At 42.7% G+C, this 19,662-nt stretch overlaps 1 protein-coding gene across 1 annotated transcript in view; it reads right to left on the bottom strand.

Annotated features, from left to right (window-relative positions):
* Positions 1 to 18,447, bottom strand: part of LOC139404994 (NCK adaptor protein 2a) — a 44,979-nt gene extending 26,532 nt beyond the window's left edge. The window contains exon 1 of the mRNA XM_071147554.1: positions 18,264 to 18,447. The gene's annotated coding sequence lies outside the window, so the exon portion shown is untranslated. The remainder of the gene's footprint in view (positions 1 to 18,263) is intronic.
* Positions 18,448 to 19,662: the final 1,215 nt, after the last annotated feature.

The raw sequence follows: 19,662 nt of genomic DNA, 5'->3' as shown, positions 1-19,662 counted from the left end.
CACCACTCAGGTATATAGGAATGTAAAAGAAACCGTGGAGTAGAACAGAGATCTGCTGGTGTAAGCACCACCGTTAGCTCAGAGGACTAAGCTCAGGTGGGCTGCAGACTGCTCATACTGTACACACTCAGCACACAGAGGAAATGTGATGCCACTGGTCTGCAGTTGCCTGCAGGTTCCCCTCAGCTAACGTTTAACCTCCAATTCCCTGCAGGTCAGAATGTGTCCTTTTCACAGTGACTGGCTGCGAAAACACCCGTCAAAACAAACACGTGATGCATGGATCTCTGATTTAGCAGTAGAGCTCCTAACTATGTCACTCAACACAAATGACACCCACAATGCCAGGTGAATTGAACACACACACACACACACACACACACACACACACACACACACACACTGTGTATAGAAGGCGGAAACCATAGTCTGAACCCCAGAATCAATGTGGATTTAGATTTAGCTTCAGATGCAACAAACAAACTCTCGGTCACTCATCACACAAGCAAACAGAAACGCACAAACCTCCAGGATAGTCGTTATTGAACTTCTCCTGTTTCTCTCACTAGTCCCAGTGCTGTGCAAACCTGGGAGACCAGATGCAGCAGTGTGTGTGTGTGGTGATTTTAAGCGGTGGGTGAGGATAGATGGGAGAGGGTTGAAGAGGTCTCTAGGGCTGGTACTATGATAGGCGAGGGTTGAAGAGGTCTCTAGGGCTGGTACTATGATAGGCGAGGGTTGAAGAGGTCTCTAGGGCTGGTACTATGATAGGCGAGGGTTGAAGAGGTCTCTAGGGCTGGTACTATGATAGGCGAGGGTTGAAGAGGTCTCTAGGGCTGGTACTATGATAGGCGAGGGTTGAAGAGGTCTCTAGGGCTGGTACTATGATAGGCGAGGGTTGAAGAGGTCTCTAGGGCTGGTACTATGATAGGCGAGGGTTGAAGAGGTCTCTAGGGCTGGTACTATGATAGGCGAGGGTTGAAGAGGTCTCTAGGGCTGGTACTATGATAGGCGAGGGTTGAAGAGGTCTCTAGGGCTGGTACTATGATAGGCGAGGGTTGAAGAGGTCTCTAGGGCTGGTACTATGATAGGCGAGGGTTGAAGAGGTCTCTAGGGATGGTACTATGATAGGCGAGGGTTGGTATTTGATTAGCATCCCCATTAGGTGTTGCGAAAGCAGCAGCTACTCTTTCTGGGGTCCACACAAAACATTAAACATAATACAGAACATTAATAGGCAAGAACAGAAGTTAATTTGACAAGAACAGCTCAAGGACAGAGCTACGTCAATTTAAAAAAGGCACACGTAGCCTACATACCAACACAAACTATCTAGGTCAAATAGGGGAGAGGCGTTGTGCCTTGAGTTGTTGCTTTATCTGGGTTTTTTTTTAAACCAGGTTTGCTGTTCATTTGAGCAATATGAGATGGAAGGGAGTTCCATACAATAACGGCTCTATATTAGTACTGTACGCTTTCTTGAATTTGTTTTGGATGTGAGGACTGAAAAGATGAATGTTTCTTATAAAAACAAGTGATGCAGTCCCTCTCCTCAACTCTTAGCCAAGAGTCTGGCATGCATAGTATCTAAATTATCCCTTTGATTACAATGAAGAGCAAGACGTGTCACTGTTCTGGGCCACCTGTAGTTTAATTAGGTCTTTCTTCGCAGCACTCAACTGGACAATAATCAAGATATGACAAAACTAGAGCCTGCCGGACTTGCTTTTGAGTGTGGTGTCCAAAAAAGCACAGCCTCACTTCTACGGACAGACTTCTAATCTTTACAACCAATAAATCTATGTGTTTTGACCATGACAATTTACAATCTAAGGTAACACCAAGTAATTTAGTCTCAACTTGTTCTGCCACACCGTTCATTACCAGATTCAGCCGAGGTCTAGAACTTATGGAGTGATTTGTTCCAAATACAATGCTCTTAGTTTGAGAGATGTCCAGGACCAGTTAATTATTGGCGACGCATTCCAAAACAGATTGCAACCATTTGTTAAGGGTTTCAGAGACTTCATTAGCTGTGGTTGCTGATGGGTATATGGAGTATCTTATACCATTTTAAAAAAAAAAAGGTACTCTTGTTGCTAATCCCACCAGTGTCCGATTTCAAATAGGCTTTACAGCGAAAGCACCACAAACGATTACGTTAGGTGACCACCAACTCACAGAAAAACCCAGCCATTCTTCTAGCCAAAGAGAGGAGTCACAAAAAGCACAAATAGAGATAAAATGTATCCCTAACCTTTGATGATCTTCATCAGATGACACTCATAGGACTTCATGTTACACAATACATGTTTTGTTTGATAAAGTTCATATTTATATAAAAACATCGGAGTTTACATTGGCGTGTTACGTTCACTAGTTCCAAAAACATCCAGTGATTTTGCATAGCCACATCAATTCAACAGAAATACTCATCATAAATGTAGATGAAAATACAAGTTATACACATGGAATTATAGATATACCTCTCCTAATGCAACCGCTGTATTTTTTTTTTTTACTTAACGGAAAAACCAAACGATGCAATAATCTGAGACGGCGCTCAGAAAATAAATACAATTATCCCCCATGTTGGAGTCAACAGAAATCAGAACATTATAAATATTCCCTTAACTTTGATGATCTTCATCAGAATGCACTCCCAGGAATCCTAGTTCCACAATAAATGCTTGATTTGTTCATAATGTCCATTATTTATGTCCAAGTAGCTACCTTTGTTAGCGTGTTTAGTACACAAATCCAAACGCTCGTGCAGGTCCATCCGAACGTCGGATGAAAACTTCAAAAAGTTATATTACAGGTCGAAGAAACTTGTCAAACTAAGTATAGAATCAATCTTTAGGGTGTTGTTATCATAAATCTTCAATAAAGTTCCAACCGGAGAATTCCTTTGTGTGTAGAGAAGCCATGGAACGCAGGTCGCTATCATGTGAATTGCGTGTAACCAGCCCTTGGCTCTCTGCCAGACACCTGGCTCATTCAGCTCCCATTCAGCCCCACAACACAGTAGAAGCCTCATTCAAGTTTCTAAAGACGGTTGACATCTAGTGGAAGCCCTAGGAAGTGCAACTTCATCCATATCCCACAGTGAATTCAATAGGTGCTGGGTTGAAAATCGACCAACATGATTCCTCACTTCCCGTTTGGATTTCTTCTCAGGTTTTTGCCTGCCATATGAGTTCTGTTATACTCACAGACATCATTCAAACAGTTTTAGGAACTTCAGAGTGTTTTCTATCCAATACTAATATTAATATGCATATATTAGCAACTGGTACTGAGGAGCAGGCCGTTTACTCTGGGCACCTTTCACCCAAGCGACTCAATACTGCCCCTGCAGCCATAAGAAGTTGTTTTTATTTTTTTTATATAAAAAAAAATCACCTTTATTTAAATCTTGTTCCTGTAGTGTTTGTAAACACGCTGGTAAACTGATCAATAACCTTATCCAGATTAAAGGCACTGGTTACAGTGAGAAGCTTCCTTTTGAGTGCACAGCTTATTCAGGTCCCCAAGAAAGTAGACCTCTGTTTACATCACATACACTGTCAAGCATTTCACACATTATTCAGATACTGACGGTTAGCACTTGGTGGCCAATAGCAACATCCAAAAAGAAAAGGCTTTAGATGTGCCAAGTGAACCTGCAACCACAACACTTCAATAACACTCGAAATAAGATATTCTCTAAGCATTACAGGGATATGGCTCTGAATAGATACAGCAACACCTCCCCTATAAGCATTCCTGTCTCTTCTATAGATGTTATATCCTTGTGTTGCTACTTCTGTATCATCAAATTAGATGGAATTTTGTTTTCAATTTTCATACATTTAAATTATTCAAAATCGGTCTGCAACCCAGAGTTGGTAAAGTTCTGGTTTAAATGAAAAAGACAGAATTCCCAGCTTAGAAAAGTCAAATCAATGTTTATTCACGAGAGCTCTTCAGTTCATATACAAAGACATTCATTTTTTACCATTCTCCTTACTTACGCACACACATGCGCACTAACATTAGGAGAGCCATCTTCTCCAGAATTCTCACCACGGTTTGACAGTTCCATTCCACCCAGATTAGGGGAACCTGGAGGGGTACTCCCTGTCCTATCGTAAATTTCTCAGAGTTCTAGCCAGGTCGGTTCAAACACAGTTTAATTGTTCTCTGTGTTTTCTTTAGGAACAAACATACATTTCTCTCTTCCCCCACTTATGTTTTAACATTTTCATTATTCCTTATATATGCTACATAACCTATAATCCCTAATGGTTACGTTTCCGGGTAGAATTCTTTAATCATTATCTTTAACCTTATAAAGTCTTTTACCATGAAATGAATTATTTAAGTGGGTCCATGGGGCTGGTACTATGACAGGAGAGGGTTGAAGACGTCTCTGGGGCTGGTACTATGACAGGAGAGGGTTGAAGACGTCTCTGGGGCTGGTACTATGACAGGAGAGGGTTGAAGACGTCTCTGGGGCTGGTACTATGCCAGGAGAGGGTTGAAGACGTCTCTGGGGCTGGTACTATGCCAGGAGAGGGTGGAAGACGTCTCTGGGGCCTATTCTCTACTACATAAACTATATTGTGAGTGAATGAGAGTGAGGAGAGAGGAGAGCTTTGCCTACACAGACATGGTGTTGTGCAATCACTGTAGGTGTCAAGAACCAGAGCATAGAGCATAACATGAGCATAACATGTGGATGAGATTCTCTTGGCTGTGTCTCCCAGGCTGGCTTCAGGGAATTCAGATTAGCATGTGTAACGGAGTCTGTACATCTGACAAGCCAAAGCATTCATGAGTCTTGGCACCTGTACTTCAAGGTCTCAGGAAGTAGACATCACTGCTCGATGCTAACTTAACCAAAATTGCTACATATGCAAATGAGAGACTACATAATGTTAAGTAAAAATTGTCTCTTGTTCTCTCTTACTCTGCCCCTCTTCTTTCTCCAGTAATATAAAGTGCTGTTGACTCTTTCAGCATGTGCTTAACCTTCTCTTTGTACCTCCTGCTCTTCTCTCCTTCACAGCTGCTCTGAATAGCTGAATTATTCTCTTTGATGAAGAGCAACCCAATGGCACCAGAGTGACAGTACAGGGAGAATGAGAAAGACAGAATGTGAAGAGAGAACTATTTGGAGTGAAAAAAGTGGGTTTACTTCATTACACTACCATACCCACCTGCTGGTCGTTGGCATGCCACAAGACCACTTATTTCTCTCTCTCTCTCTCCCTCCCCCTCTACACACAGAGAGAGACAGTCAATGTGGCTGCCATGGCCTTTGGCCTGGTGTGCTGCAGGTATATGCTGGGGGTGAGTCACTTCTCTCCTGCTTGCCTTGCCCAAGCGTGCATGTGTTATATAAGCCCTGCTCTGACGTCGTGACAATGCTCCCAGCCCCAGGAAGTAAGGTTGACGCACAATCAGAGGAGAGAAACGGAAGCAGCCTGTGTGAATAGGATCATCTCTGGCCCAAGACTAAAAATCACACAGTCACGACCGGCTGACACAGCATTAACCAGTGTGTGCGTGTGTGTGAGCCTGACATTTTCTTGGTCAGGACAAACCTCCTGACACTACCAACTATGACACATTGTCACATACCAACACCAAATAAAATAGATGTTCTTTTAGAAAATGGAAGCCAAAACAACCCATCGCTAGGCAACCAAAGTGTTTCTATTTTCCCAAACAGGCAGAATGCTGATGTCACTCCTTCCACACAAAACACCAACATTCAACAGGTATCTGCTTGTGCGTGACCATGTATTTGCTTGGCCCTGGTAATCTTGTTAGGACCCCAGTCACCCTTAAGCCATCCATCTCATAAATAAAACAGTTTCATAGTGCACCCTCTGTGTCTGTGCGTGCGTGTGTGTGAGAGAATTAACACTGCGGCACACTGCAGTATTGGTGCGCACTAATAGAGGGAGAAGGGGTGAAAAGGGGTTCTTTGACACTAACACATTGAGACCAATCCAGAGGAAATGTGATACGTGATAAATCAGTAACTGCTTTAACTAATGGCACACTATGAACTCGGATGATGAACAATTACACACAGAAGGCATATTATATTAATTGATTGACAGGTGATGTTAAATAGCACATCACAGCTCAAGGTTTCCTCTAGCTAGAGCGATGCCGAGATGGGTGATTGGGTAGTTCAGTCAGAACTGCTCAGTGTCCTAAGAGACACATTCTAAACTGTTAAAAGCACAGTCTTAACTGGTGGAAATCTCTAGGGGCTCCATTGATATTATAAGGTAGTATTTTAAAACTGTAATCTAGTGCTATAGGGTAGTTCTACCAGTCTTACCAGAGAAAAGATCAGGGATAGGTTAGGATATAGCAGCAACCTCTGACCGTGAGAGCTGTGTCACCATCAGGGCTATGTGAGCCATGCATGGACAGGGGAACAGAGGATCACATCTTACACAGTAATGGGGAAGTAGTTGATTCTCTCTCTCCATACCGTTTTTTATTTTTATCCATTTGAATATTTGTAACTACTTTTTAAGTACATACCTGCAGTCAACTTGTGCAATTCGTTAAGAGAAAGCAGATCGAAGTCCCCAGGCACACAACAACGAGACCGGAGCCTTGCTAGTAACTCACTGTTGCGCAGCACACAACATGTGATCAAGTTATTTATTTAACTAGGTAAGTCAGTTAAGAACAAATTATTATTTACAATGACGGCCTACCAGGGAACAGTGGGTTAACTGCCTTGTTCAGGGGCAGAATGACAGATTTTTACCTTGTCAGCTGGGGATTTGATCCAGCAATTGGCTTTGGGGGAGACCAGTGAAATATAGCGGCTGGAGCGCGTGCTACGGGTGGGTGCTGCCATGGTGACCAGTGAGCTGAGATAAGGCAGGTCTTTACCTAGCAAAGACTTATAGATTACCTGGAACCAGTGGGTTTGGTGACGAATATGAAGCGAGGGCCAGCCAACGAGAGCATACAGGTCGCAGTGGTGGGTAGTATATGGGTCTTTGGTGACAAAATGATGGCACTGTGATAGACTGCATCCAGTTTGCTGAGCAGAGTGTTGGAGGCTATTTTGTAAATGACATCGCCAAAGTCAAGGATCGGCAGGATAGTCAGTTTTACAAGGGTGTGATTGGCAGCATGAGTGAAGGATTCTTTGTTGCGAAATAGGAAGCCAATTCTAGATTTCATTTTGGATTGGAGATGTTTAATATGAGTCTGGAAGGAGAGTTTACAGTCTAACCAGACACCTAGGTATTTGTTGTTGTCCACATATTCTAAGTCAGAACCGTCCAGAGTAGTGATGCTGGATGGGCAGGCAGCGATCGGTTGAAGAGCATGCATTTAGTTTAACTTGCAATTAAGAGCAGTTGGAGGCCACGGAAGGAGAGTTGTCTGCCTAGAGGTGGATCAGAGAATCACCAGCAGTAAGAGCGACATCATTGATGTATACAGAGAAAAGAGGCGGCCCGAGAATTGAACACTGTGGCACCCCCATAGAGACTGTCAGAGGTCCGGACAACAGGCCCTCCGATTTGACACACTGAACTCTTTCTGAGAAGTAGTTGGTGAACTAGGCGAGGCAGTCATTTGAGAAACCAAGGCTGTTGAGTCTGCTGATAAGAATGTGGTGATTGACAGAGTCGAAAGCATTGGCCAGGTCGATGAATACAGCTGCACAGTACTGTCTTTTATCGATGGCGGTTATGATATTGTTTAGGACCTTAAGCGTGGCTGAGGTGCATGACCAGCTCGGAAACCAGATTCCATAGCGGAGAAGGTACGAAATGGTTGGTGATCTGTTTGTTAACTTGGCTATCAAAGACCCTAGGCAGGGCAGGATAGATATAGGTCTGTAACAGTTTGGGTCTAGAGTGTCCCTCCCTTTGAAGAGGGGGATGACCGCGGCAGCTTTCCAATCTTTGGGGATCTCAGAACTGTTGACCAGGGTAGGGGTAGCCAGGTGGAAAGCATGGCCAGCCGTAGAAAAATGCTTAGTGAAATGGTCAATTATTGTGGATTTATCGGTGGTGACAGTGTTTCCTAGCCTCAGTGCAGTGGGCAGCTGGAAAGGTGTTTTTATTCTCCATGGACTTTACAGTGTCCCAGAACTTTTTGGAGTTTGTGCTACAGGATGTACATTTCTGTTTGAAAAAGCTAGCCTTTGCTTTCCTTAACTGCCTGTGTATATTGGTTCCTAACTTCCCTGAAAAGTTGAATATCGCAGGGGCTATTCGATGCTAATGAAGTACGCCACAGGTTGTGTTTTGCAAGTGTGCATTTGATTAGCTAATTAAGTAGCTAGTTAACCACATAGCTAGATAACTAACTTCTTCCAAAATCAATCTTCGCAAGGTAACTTTAGAGAATCCCCTCCTGGATCAAGAACCTTGCTGTCTAATATTTGTTTAGTGTGTACAGAAAACTGTGAGTAGCATTTTTTTTTAACTTGTATAACTTTGAGATGGGTTGTCTGTCCTGCAAACACTTTAGATCAGAGACTATTAAAATGTTCACAATGCACTCATTAGCATTCTATATGGGATTGACATGTGCTTGTTAGCATTGCTAACTTTCGGATCACATAGACTCACCGGGGTTTGAAAATAATCACCCCTTTTATTCAGAGCCAGTATTATCGTATATCCCGGTAAGACAAACCTACTTCTCTCTCCCATCCCACTCTCTCCACAATGGAAGTCCAGCTCCATGAGGGTTTAACCTCTCCTCAGAACACCCTGGCAATCTGGGTTATCTGAACATGACTGAAGCCAGGAGGCAGAGAGGGAATCACGGCGTCATGCTACTGCTGGCAACACGCCTGCTCTCTGTGACCGGCTGCTTTAGCCTTGCATTAACATATGACTGCTGCGCCTGCCGCCTCTGGGGGCGTAACACTGGTACCCCAAGTTGACAGGAACTTTGACAACTTCACAGAACGGAAGTGTCAATGAGTTGTCAGCGAGAGTGCACAAGTAGTAAGGAATTAAATGATGCCTTTGTATTTAATTATCAACTCGCATATAGGCTAAAACTAGGACAGCAGGCAAACACACACAGAGAATCCCACCACCCACTGTATTTCCAGTGACCAGATAGCAAGCTAAGGGAATCCAAACCTTGATGCAGTGATATTACTGAACTGCTTCTGTCAGATGTGTGTGTTTGTTTCAGACAAGGTCATGAACTGAGGTCAACTGAGAAAGAGGGAGAGTGGCAGTGGTGTAAACTCATAGTCCCAACAGAAATCCTGCCCCCTGGTCCCAGCTCCCCCGGACCCAGCTCCCCCCCGAGCACTTCTGGTCCCTGCCCCCCCCCGGTCCCAGCTCCCCCCAGTGGTCCCCGGTCCCAGCTCCCCCCCTCCCCGGTCCCAGCTCCCCCCCCTCCCCGGTCCCAGCTCCCCCCCACTCCCCGGTCCCAGCTCCCCCCCCTCCCCGGTCCCAGCTCCCCCCCCTCCCCGGTCCCAGCTCCCCCCCCCTCCCCGGTCCCAGCTCCCCCCCCGGTCCCCCCGGTCCCAGCTCCCCCCCCGGTCCCCCTGGTCCCAGCTCCCCCCCCGGTCCCCCTGGTCCCAGCTCCCCCCCGGTCCCCCTGGTCCCAGCTCCCCCTGGTCCCAGCCCTGTGGAGTGTCTCTAAAGCTATACCCTGGAGCTGTATTTCATGTGTTGATGATGAACTGAGTTAACTGATTGGATGGGAGTCACTGAAACATACTCCCTTCTCTTTCCTACGTCCTCCATCTCCCCCAGCATCCATAGAAAAGATGGGTCTTTTAAAAGGGCCTGTTTTAAGGGCCTTATACGGAACCATATGGGGCTGGGGTCAGGGCTTGTGGACAGGGAGTGGATGGTCCATGAAAGAGACATACCAATGTACCAGTGCCATCTCCCCCTCCCCTCTATCTGTCCCCCTCTCTGTCCGTATCTGCAGCCCAGAACAGGATTAGGCTGGGTGCCCAGTGGTGACACAAGTCTGTTGGAGCTGAGCTGACAGACTGTTGGTTCAGTTGTTGGCTGCAAGCGGAGTGAGGACCTGAGAGAGAGGGTGAAGAGAGGGAAGGGAGGATGGGAGCGTTGAGACAGAAGTGAGATAAAAGGCTTAAAATGAGTGAGAAGGAGAAAGAGAGTGAGTGAGGAAAAATGGGAGAGCTGGTACACAGTGTAATGAAAAGGAGAAAGAAAAGGCTGTAGAACCATCTCTGATGAGAGAGGGCAGAAATAGAAGGGTCAGCCAGAGGACAAAGTCTCCTTGGACTGTCCCTGTCGGATAACTCTTAAAGAGAGTGCCAAGCTGGAAGGGACGTTTTTGATGATTATGTACCGTGTGCCTAAAATGACATGCATCTCTTCAACATTTGCTCTCACTATAAGTAGGATTGCAGTGTGTATGCGGAGATATGTGGCACCCCCCCCCCACAAAGATGTCATGTCTATTCTCATCAATACGATTTCAATAGGTTTCCTACGGAGGATTGACAGTATCATTTAAAAACAGATTCACATTCAAGTCAACATTCTCTGATGTGTGAACCTCCAACCATCTTTGTGGTACCATTTTAAATGTCTGTTTTTTTTCCCATTTTAGCACTTATCAGCCAAAACATGACACCCACCCTGTATTCAAGAGGAAGTTGTGTCTCAACCGATGGAGGTCACACCTCAGATGATGTAAAATAAGGTCTTCATTTTATTTATTTTTTATTTCACCTTTATTTAACCAGGTAGGCCAGTTGAGAACACCTTTATTTACCAGGTAGGCCAGTTGAGAACACCTTTATTTAACCAGGTAGGCCAGTTGAGAACACCTTTATTTAACCAGGTAGGCCAGTTGAGAACACCTTTATTTAACCAGGTAGGCTAGTTGAGAACACCTTTATTTAACCAGGTAGGCTAGTTGAGAACACCTTTATTTAACCAGGTAGGCCAGTTGAGAACACCTTTATTTAACCAGGTAGGCCAGTTGAGAACACCTTTATTTAACCAGGTAGGCTAGTTGAGAACACCTTTATTTAACCAGGTAGGCTAGTTGAGAACACCTTTATTTAACCAGGTAGGCTAGTTGAGAACAAGTTCTCATTTGCAACTGCGACCTGGCCAAGATAAAGCATAGCAGTGTGAACAGACAAGAGTTACACATGGAGTAAACAATAAACAAGTCAATAACACAGTAGAAAAAAAGAAAAAAAAAGAGAGTCTATATACATTGTGTGCAAAAGGCATGAGGTGGTAGGCGAATTATTACAATTTAGCAGATTAACACTGGAGTGATAAATGATCAGATGGTCATGTGCAGGTAGAGATACTGGTGTGCAAAAGAGCAGAAAAGTAAATAAATAAACAGTATGGGGATGAGGTAGGTAAAATTGGGTGGGCTATTTACCGATAGACTTTGTACAGCTTGCAGCGATCGGTTAGCTGCTCAGATAGCAGATGTTTGAAGTTGGTGAGGGAAATAAGTCTCCAACTTCAGCGATTTTTGCAATTCGTTCCAGTCACAGGCAGCAGAGAACTGGAACGAAAGGCGGCCAAATGAGGTGTTGGCTGTAGGGATGATCAGTGAGATAGCACGCGCTCCAGCAGGTGTACGGGTGGGTGTTGCCATCGTGACCAGTGAACTGAGATAAGGCGGAGCTTTACCTAGCATGGACTTGTAGATGACCTGGAGCCAGTGGGTCTGGCTACGAATATGTAGCGAGGGCCAGCCGACTAGAGCATACAGGTCGCAGTGGTGGGTGGTATAAGGTGCTTTAGTAACACAAAACGGATGGCACTGTGATAAACTGCATCCAGTTTGCTGAGTAGAGTATTGGAAGCTATTTTGTAGAGGACATCGCCGAAGTCGAGGATTGGTAGGATAGTCAGTTTTACTAGGGTAAGTTTGGCGGCGTGAGTGAAGGAGGCTTTGTTGCGGAATAGAAAGCTGACTCTAGATTTGATTTTAGATTGGAGATGTTTGATATGAGTCTGGAAGGAGAGTTTACAGTCTAGCCAGACACCTAGGTACTTATAGATGACCACATATTCTAGGTCGGAACCATCCAGGGTGGATGCTAGTCGGGCGTGCGGGTGCAGGCAGGGAACGGTTGAAAAGCATGCATTTGGTTTTACTAGCGTTTAAGAGCAGTTGGAGGCCACGGAAGGAGTGTTGTATGGCATTGAAGCTTGTTTGGAGGTTAGATAGCACAGTGTCCAAGGACGGGCCGGAAGTATACAGAATGGTGTCGTCTGCGTAGAGGTGGATCAGGGAATCGCCCGCAGCAAGAGTAACATCATTGATATATACAGAGAAAAGAGTCGGCCCGAGAATTGAACCCTGTGGCACCCCCAGGTCTAAGGTACAACATATGCATTGACCTTTAAGATAATAGAAAAAGAAAGAAAATACAATTACATTAACATTTATTTTTTGTTTGACAACCCTGTTTTGTACGCTTTTAAATGATATCAATCTCAACTGTTTATAATTTCCAGGGATGAAGACATGGAAGTCTCATGGTATGGTGGGTTATGCTAAATAGGGTCCCTTTGAGCATCTTTATCTATTGAATGTTTTGGTATTCAGGTCCAAAAAGTCACTTTCTGAGCACTTCTACAACAGGCAAATACGTATGGAAGGTTTTGTTCAAATCGAAAAGGGGTGCAGTCAAAAAGTGATTGAATTCAAATGGATTTACCCTGTAACTGCTGCCACATGATAGAGGGAGAATAACAATGAGCTAACCTTTGGACCTACCATCCCTCATTACATAATATTATCTCCAACCGTCTGTGTCCATCTAGTCCTCTATTGGGCAGATTAACATTTTGCAGTAGGAGAAAGAGCAGAGAGTTTAGGACCAGCTACTGTGCTACCAAATCAGTGGTGTTGTGAATGGGTGGTTTTACAACATGGCTTCTTTTCTCTAACAAGCACAACAGATGAGTAATGATGACGTCTTGGTGATACTGGGTCAGTTTTACACGTCACAGTGGAAGTCACTATTTATTGTGTAGCCTAGCTATAAATGTGGATGATTACACATGTTCTAGTTCTACAGGATGGCCAGTCAGAAAATTGTCAAACGTATGACATATGATAAAACAATATGTTTGAGTGGAATGAGAAACCACTAAATATCAAGGGATGGGCTATGGGCTTGCAAGGCTCCACCAAGTCTTGAACACTATAATTATAGCCTTTTTAGAGAGACATTCAAGTCTATTTAGGTCAGTGTTCCAAAGATAACAAGAAACTGTTATAGATATACAGATCTGAAACACTGAGATGGAGAGAGAAACTGTTATAGATATACAGATCTGAAACACTGATATGGAGAAAGAGGGAAACATATATACAGATCTGAAACACTGATATGGAGAAAGAGAGAAACATATATACAGATCTGAAACACTGAGATCAAGACAGAGAAACTTATATAGAGATCTGAAACACAGATATGAAGAGAGAGGAACTGTTAGATGTATACAGTGGGGAGAACAAGTATTTGATACACTGCCGATTTTGTAGGTTTTCCTACTTACAAAGCATGTAGAGGTCTGTAATTTTTATCATAATTACACTTCAACTGTGAGAGACGGAATCTAAAACAAAAATCCAGAAAATCACATTATGATTTTTTAAAGTAATTTAAGTAATTCATTTGACTGCCCATTACTGCTTATGACTTATTAATCATCAGTTATTCACATTGCTGATGACTATTTCATTCCAAGTCATCACCTCATCTCTACAGAGTCATCACCACATCTCTACAGAGTCATCACCACATCTCTACAGAGTCATCACCGCATCTCTACAGAGTCATCACCGCATCTCTACAGAGTCATCACCGCATCTCTACAGAGTCATCACCTCATCTCTACAGAGTCATCACCTCATCTCTACAGAGTCATCACCTCATCTCTACAGAGTCATCACCTCATCTCTATAGAGTCATCACCTCATCTCTACAGATCTGCTGCCTATGCTATCTGACAATACCACTATTTTAATAGTTCCTCAAAGTAAATAAGGCATACTTTTGTGACTGCTTAATACCAACTATACGTCACTTAGATCATGTATTATCAGGCTCGCAAAGTTACTGTTTCCCATTCCTCTCAATCATGGGTTCTCTTCTCTAGTGTCTGCACCACACAGACCAGACAATCCCTGGTTGTCAGATAACTTGGCAGAATGAATTAGAAAGACATCTCTTGGGCTCAAGCTAGACATACAAACACTCCTGTTGACTGGGCCTCCTTCAGAGCGCTAAGAAACAAATGCACATGATTGATCAGGAAGTCCAAATCAGATGACTATTTAAATGCAGTCACAGAGAACCTAAACAACCCTACCAAGTTCTGGAAGCTAATCAAATCAGTGTCAGGTTCTAATGTATCCTCTGGCCTTCCTGACCATTTAATTATAGATTCTAATGAAGTGAAGGATAAAGACAATATTGTAGGGGTTTTAACAAGCACTTCATATCTGCTGGTTCAGTTTTTGATAATGGTGGGGCCCAGGACTCTAATGTAAGCTCTGTTACAGTCAACTATGATATAGTCCCCCATGTGAACCATTTTAACCTTGAGCCTGTTCTGTTTCTTATACTGAGGTCAATAAAGGCAATAGACACTAAAAAGTCTGCAGGTCCAGACAACCTGGATCCCTACCTCTTAAAGATAGCGGCTGGTATTATTACTGAACCTGTGGCTCACATTTTCAACTTGAGTCTTTTGACCAATTCCATACCCAGCATTTGGAAATCAGCTTATGTCTTCCCACTGCTAAAGGGTGGAGAACCCTCAGATGCTAATAACTAACTATTGTCCTCTCTCTAAACACTCTATCCTGGCCAAAATCTATGAATCCCTAGTGAACTCAAAATTAAAAAACTTAATTGAAAAGAACATACTGAGCGCGGTTCAGTCTGGCTTTAGATCGGGGCACAGTACCAAAACTGCAGCTATGGCAGGGACAAATTACATCATTAATGCACCTAATAAAAAGCAACATTGTGCTGCTCTGTTGGTGGATTTATCAAAGGCCTTTGATTCAGTTGACCATGAATTGTTGTTAGCGAGACTGAAACATTGGTCTCAGTGTAGGGGCAGTAAATTGTTTTAGAAACCATCTTTCTGACAGAACACAATGTGTATATACAGACAATCACAAGTCTAGCTTTCTAGAGATTAATAGAGGTGTGCCCCAGGGTTCCATTTTAGCTCCTGTGTTGTTCTCAATTTGTATTAATGATTTGGGAAATGGGATGCAACCAGCAAAGCTGCAGATGATACAGTTTTATATGAATGTGCTCCTTCTCTGGTTCAGGCTGTTGAAGAGCTCTACACTGCTATTCAGTCACTGCAGGCCTCCCTTTATGGTCTAAATGCATGACCTTTACCAAAACTAGAACTCTGCCAAAGGTTAGCATTGTCACATATGGTGGCTTATCCATTGAAAAAGTGTTATCCTACAAATACCTAGGTATTTGGTTGGATGACAAGTTGTCATCTAAAGTTCATGTGGATAATCTTGTGACAAAGCTTAAATTGAAATTTTATTTTCGTAATAAGGCTTGCTTCCCGCTTAGGACTAGAAAGAAGCTTGTTCAGGCCACTTTTCTCTCTGTAATTGATTATGGTGACTTGTTGTATATGCATGCAGACTCCTCTGTCTTACAGAGACTGAACTCTGTTTATCATGCATCCTAGCGCTTTATTACAAATGCCAAATCACTCACCCAGCCTTGCACCTTGTACCGAATGGTAGGTTGGACCTCACTTTATATGCGCAGAAAGATACAAATGTATGTGTTCATCTACAAAGCCCTTTGGGTAAACTCCCTCTTTACCTCTGTAGTCTGGTCTCCTTCACCACCAGCAGTTACCATACCCGGTGTGCTAGGTGGTTGCTACTTAAAGTCCCCAGGACATTCACAGTATTAGGCAAGACTACCTTCTCTTCTTGTGCATCAAAGGCAAGGAATAGTCTACAATCCATGCTTCATCTAGATACGTTAGTGCCACTGAATTCATTTAAAATATTGATAGAAATCTTACAGAGGAGTGTAAATGCTCTTTTTTAGGCTGGATCATGTTGTGTTGTATGTTTTAATGATGTAATGTATTGATTGTTGCTACCTTCTTGGCCAGGTCTCCCTTGAAAAAGAGACTCTGGGTCTCAGTGGGCTTTTCCTGGTTAAATAAAGGTTAAATAATTTGGAGACTGGACACTGATCACGAGTGAGATTTAGTCTATTTGAACAGACATTTGAAGATGTGAAGATCATGTAAGGATAACTATTGAAATCAGTTAATTTTCTATACAGATCCATAAATGATCAGATAATGACTACAGATATTATACATGATATTATACATTTCTGAAAGTGGATTTGTTCATGCCTAAGTATAAAGGCTTAGATATGTCAGCATGTTGAAACATACCCTATTGCGATATCAAAATATTCTACAAATACGTAAGTGGGTGCACGCGCATCAGGCGTTTGTCTTGAAGGGAGCTCATCCCAGATAGCTCCCTGGACTCATAAGGTAGCAAGGAGATTTAAGGGTCGGATTGGATGCATGTAGAAACTGTCCCATTACGGAGAACATCCAAGCTCCATATGAAATTAAGAACATGCGTATCTGGATAAATATAGCTATCACCTGATATTGACCCTTTTCTCCCAGTGCATTTTATTTGAAATCAATGACAGCAAGGTACATAATTGTTACCCAGAAATGATTTGATATTGAGGTAAAAACAGCTGCATTGGACCTTTAACAACAAGCCTACAGAGAATGCCAAAACCTGCATTTTACATACCTATCATTGCAATGGCAGCCAACCATGTCCCGTAAAAACTGTGTTGCCATGGTGACCTACCTCTCAGAGGGGTGTATCTGCTAGGTGCGGCCCAAAACTACACCTGACCCACTGTCCCGCTGACTGTCCCAGATACAGAACATTCATCCGCATCACATAAAACTGATCTGATAAGGACAAAAAAAAGCTGATAAGCTAAATTTCCTTATGAGTCTGTTAATCAGTGGAACGGTTTCATATTACTGTCCACAGCACAGAGCTAAATGTGTTAGTTCTGGCATTTATGTGACATTTGCAGCACCGGTAAAAAAAAAAATGGGATTAATTCCTGACTGTAAAGTACAATATCTCTCGATGGTACCACTTCACACCTCTGAAAGCCTGATGGAATAACATAAAGGTGCTGTGGAGTGGTGGTGTGAGTGAGTTAATTTGCATAAAGGTCAGCCTTGGGCTGAGTGATGGTTTCTAAACAGTAGCCTAGTAGACAAAAGAGTAGTGGATTATACATTAAATTTCTTTAGTTGTTTCTGTCATTGCTCTTTTGTCTGGACTGTGTTTGAAAGAAGTTCATTAACCATTCTTCCAGACTGCACTACAGCTTACTACTGTATGTAATCCCTGTTGGCTATCGTAGCCTACAATGTGAAGCTCCTTTTTTTCTGGCAACAAAATATAATTTTCCTCAATGTGTGATAAAGGTTTGCAATGAAGATGGTTTAATTGTCTAAGCGAAGCTGTTGAAGCAAAATGTTCATACCAACGGATATGAGATGTGTGCGGGAATCTAGGTTTTGATTGGATTGTAGACCAATTGTGGGAAAAGGTTATTGGCTACGGGATAGCATTTAGCAGTTCTCCACTTGATGAAACCTGAAAACCACAAATAGACAAAACTGAAAGTAAGAGGAACTCTTAAAAGAAAAACAGCCTACAATGCAAACCAGACAATATTTGGTTTCAAACAGAAGCACAATATATTCATTTGTATGAGTCGAATGTTACATTTACACGATATACTCTACTAGCATATTGCAGCCTACTTCTAATAATAAGTGCATTATTTCATGTAACAAAAAAAAAAAAATGCATTCCCGTTAACCATATATAAACAATCCTGTAAAAACGCACATACAGCCTAACAACTGGTGTACCGCCAGTGTGTGGACACGACGACACAGTGACTGAAAGAATCAGAAAGTGACGTTTAGTTTAGTGTTCTGACAAAATGGTCCATGAATATATTGTCCACCTCTAGGCCTTGTACCAAACGATAAATAGGCTTCTCTGTATAATGTTTATAACCACTGACTTGTCATGGTTCGCAATGCTACATTTGTGAAAATAAAATGCAGCGACTATAGGCTATAGTTCACGCCACAAACATCACCCGGGGCGACCACACCAACTTTACGCTCAGTTAATTATTTTCTTACCTTTGTGTTCACTCCAACGAGAACGGGGACTGACGAAGCACACACACTCGAACAAGAACGAAAATAAACCGTTTCCACAAACCAGTCGAGTCGTAAGCAAAAGAATTAATTCACGTACTTTCTTTGATTTCTCAAAACAATTCCTTTCACGTAGCTGCCTCCACCTCAATTCACTCGACCTAGTGACGTCACCGCTGCCAAAGCAGGCTTGGGGGTGTTGCGTTCATGGCTAGATGGGATACTTAAAACTTGTGTCTATATATATATATATATATATATATATAAAACAAAATACATTTTAAATATATTTATATACAGTACCAGTCAAAAGTTTGGACACAACTACTCATTCCAGGGTTTTTCTGTATTTTTATTATTTTCTTCATTGTAGAATAATAATAAAGACATCAACACTATGAAATAACACATAAGGGATCATGTAGTAACCAAAAAAGTGTTAAACAAATCAAAATATGTTTTATTTATTTTATTTCAAATAGCCACCTTTTGCCTTGATGACAGCTTTGCACACTCTTGGCATTCTCTCAACCATCTTCATGAGGTAGTCACCTGGAATGCATTTCAATTAACAGGAATGCATTTCAATTAACAGGTGTTAACTGGCGCCGACAGAGAGGGCTGCATTCTATCTCTTAGGAAACTTGGCACTATTTAGTTTTTTATGTGTTATTTCTTACATTATTAGCCCAGATTTGTTTTTGGTGTTATTAAATAGAGCCGAACTATTGCATATCAGAGTGACAGTAACTCACCAGCACTACCAGCATTACGACCAGGAATACAACTTTCCGGAATTGGATCCTTTGTTCGTAGGAGGTGCGCACACCACCCACTGCTTCTGAGTATATTACTCGCTAATGTCCAGTCTCTGGAAAATGAAGTTGACGAGCTCAGGCCAAGGATTTCTTTCCAGAGAGACATCAGGGATTGTAATATACTCTGTTTCACAGAAACATTGCTCTCTCGGGATATACTGTCTGAATAAGTCCAGCCAGCTGGGTTCTCAGTTCATCGCGCAGACAGGAATAAATATCTCTCCGGGAAGAAGAAGGGCAGGGGTGTATGTTTCATGATTAATGACTCGTGGTGTGATAGTGCTAACATACAGGAACTTAAGTCCTTTTGTTAACCCGACCTAGAATACCTCACAATCAAATGCTAACCGTATAACCTCCCAAGAGAATTATCTTCGGTTATAGTTACAGCCGTATATATCCCCCCTCAAGCCGATACCACGACAGCCCTCAAAGAATTTCACTGGACTTTATGCAAACCACATATCCTGAGGCCGCATTTACTGTAGCTGGGGATTTTAACAAAGTAAATTAGAGGAAAAGAATGTCGAAATTCTATCAACATATTGACTGTAGTACTCACT

The sequence above is a fragment of the Oncorhynchus clarkii genome, chromosome 3 (assembly GCF_045791955.1).
Source record: "Oncorhynchus clarkii lewisi isolate Uvic-CL-2024 chromosome 3, UVic_Ocla_1.0, whole genome shotgun sequence".
NCBI lineage: Eukaryota > Metazoa > Chordata > Actinopteri > Salmoniformes > Salmonidae > Oncorhynchus > Oncorhynchus clarkii.
This window is presented reverse-complemented; position numbering and strand designations above follow the sequence as displayed.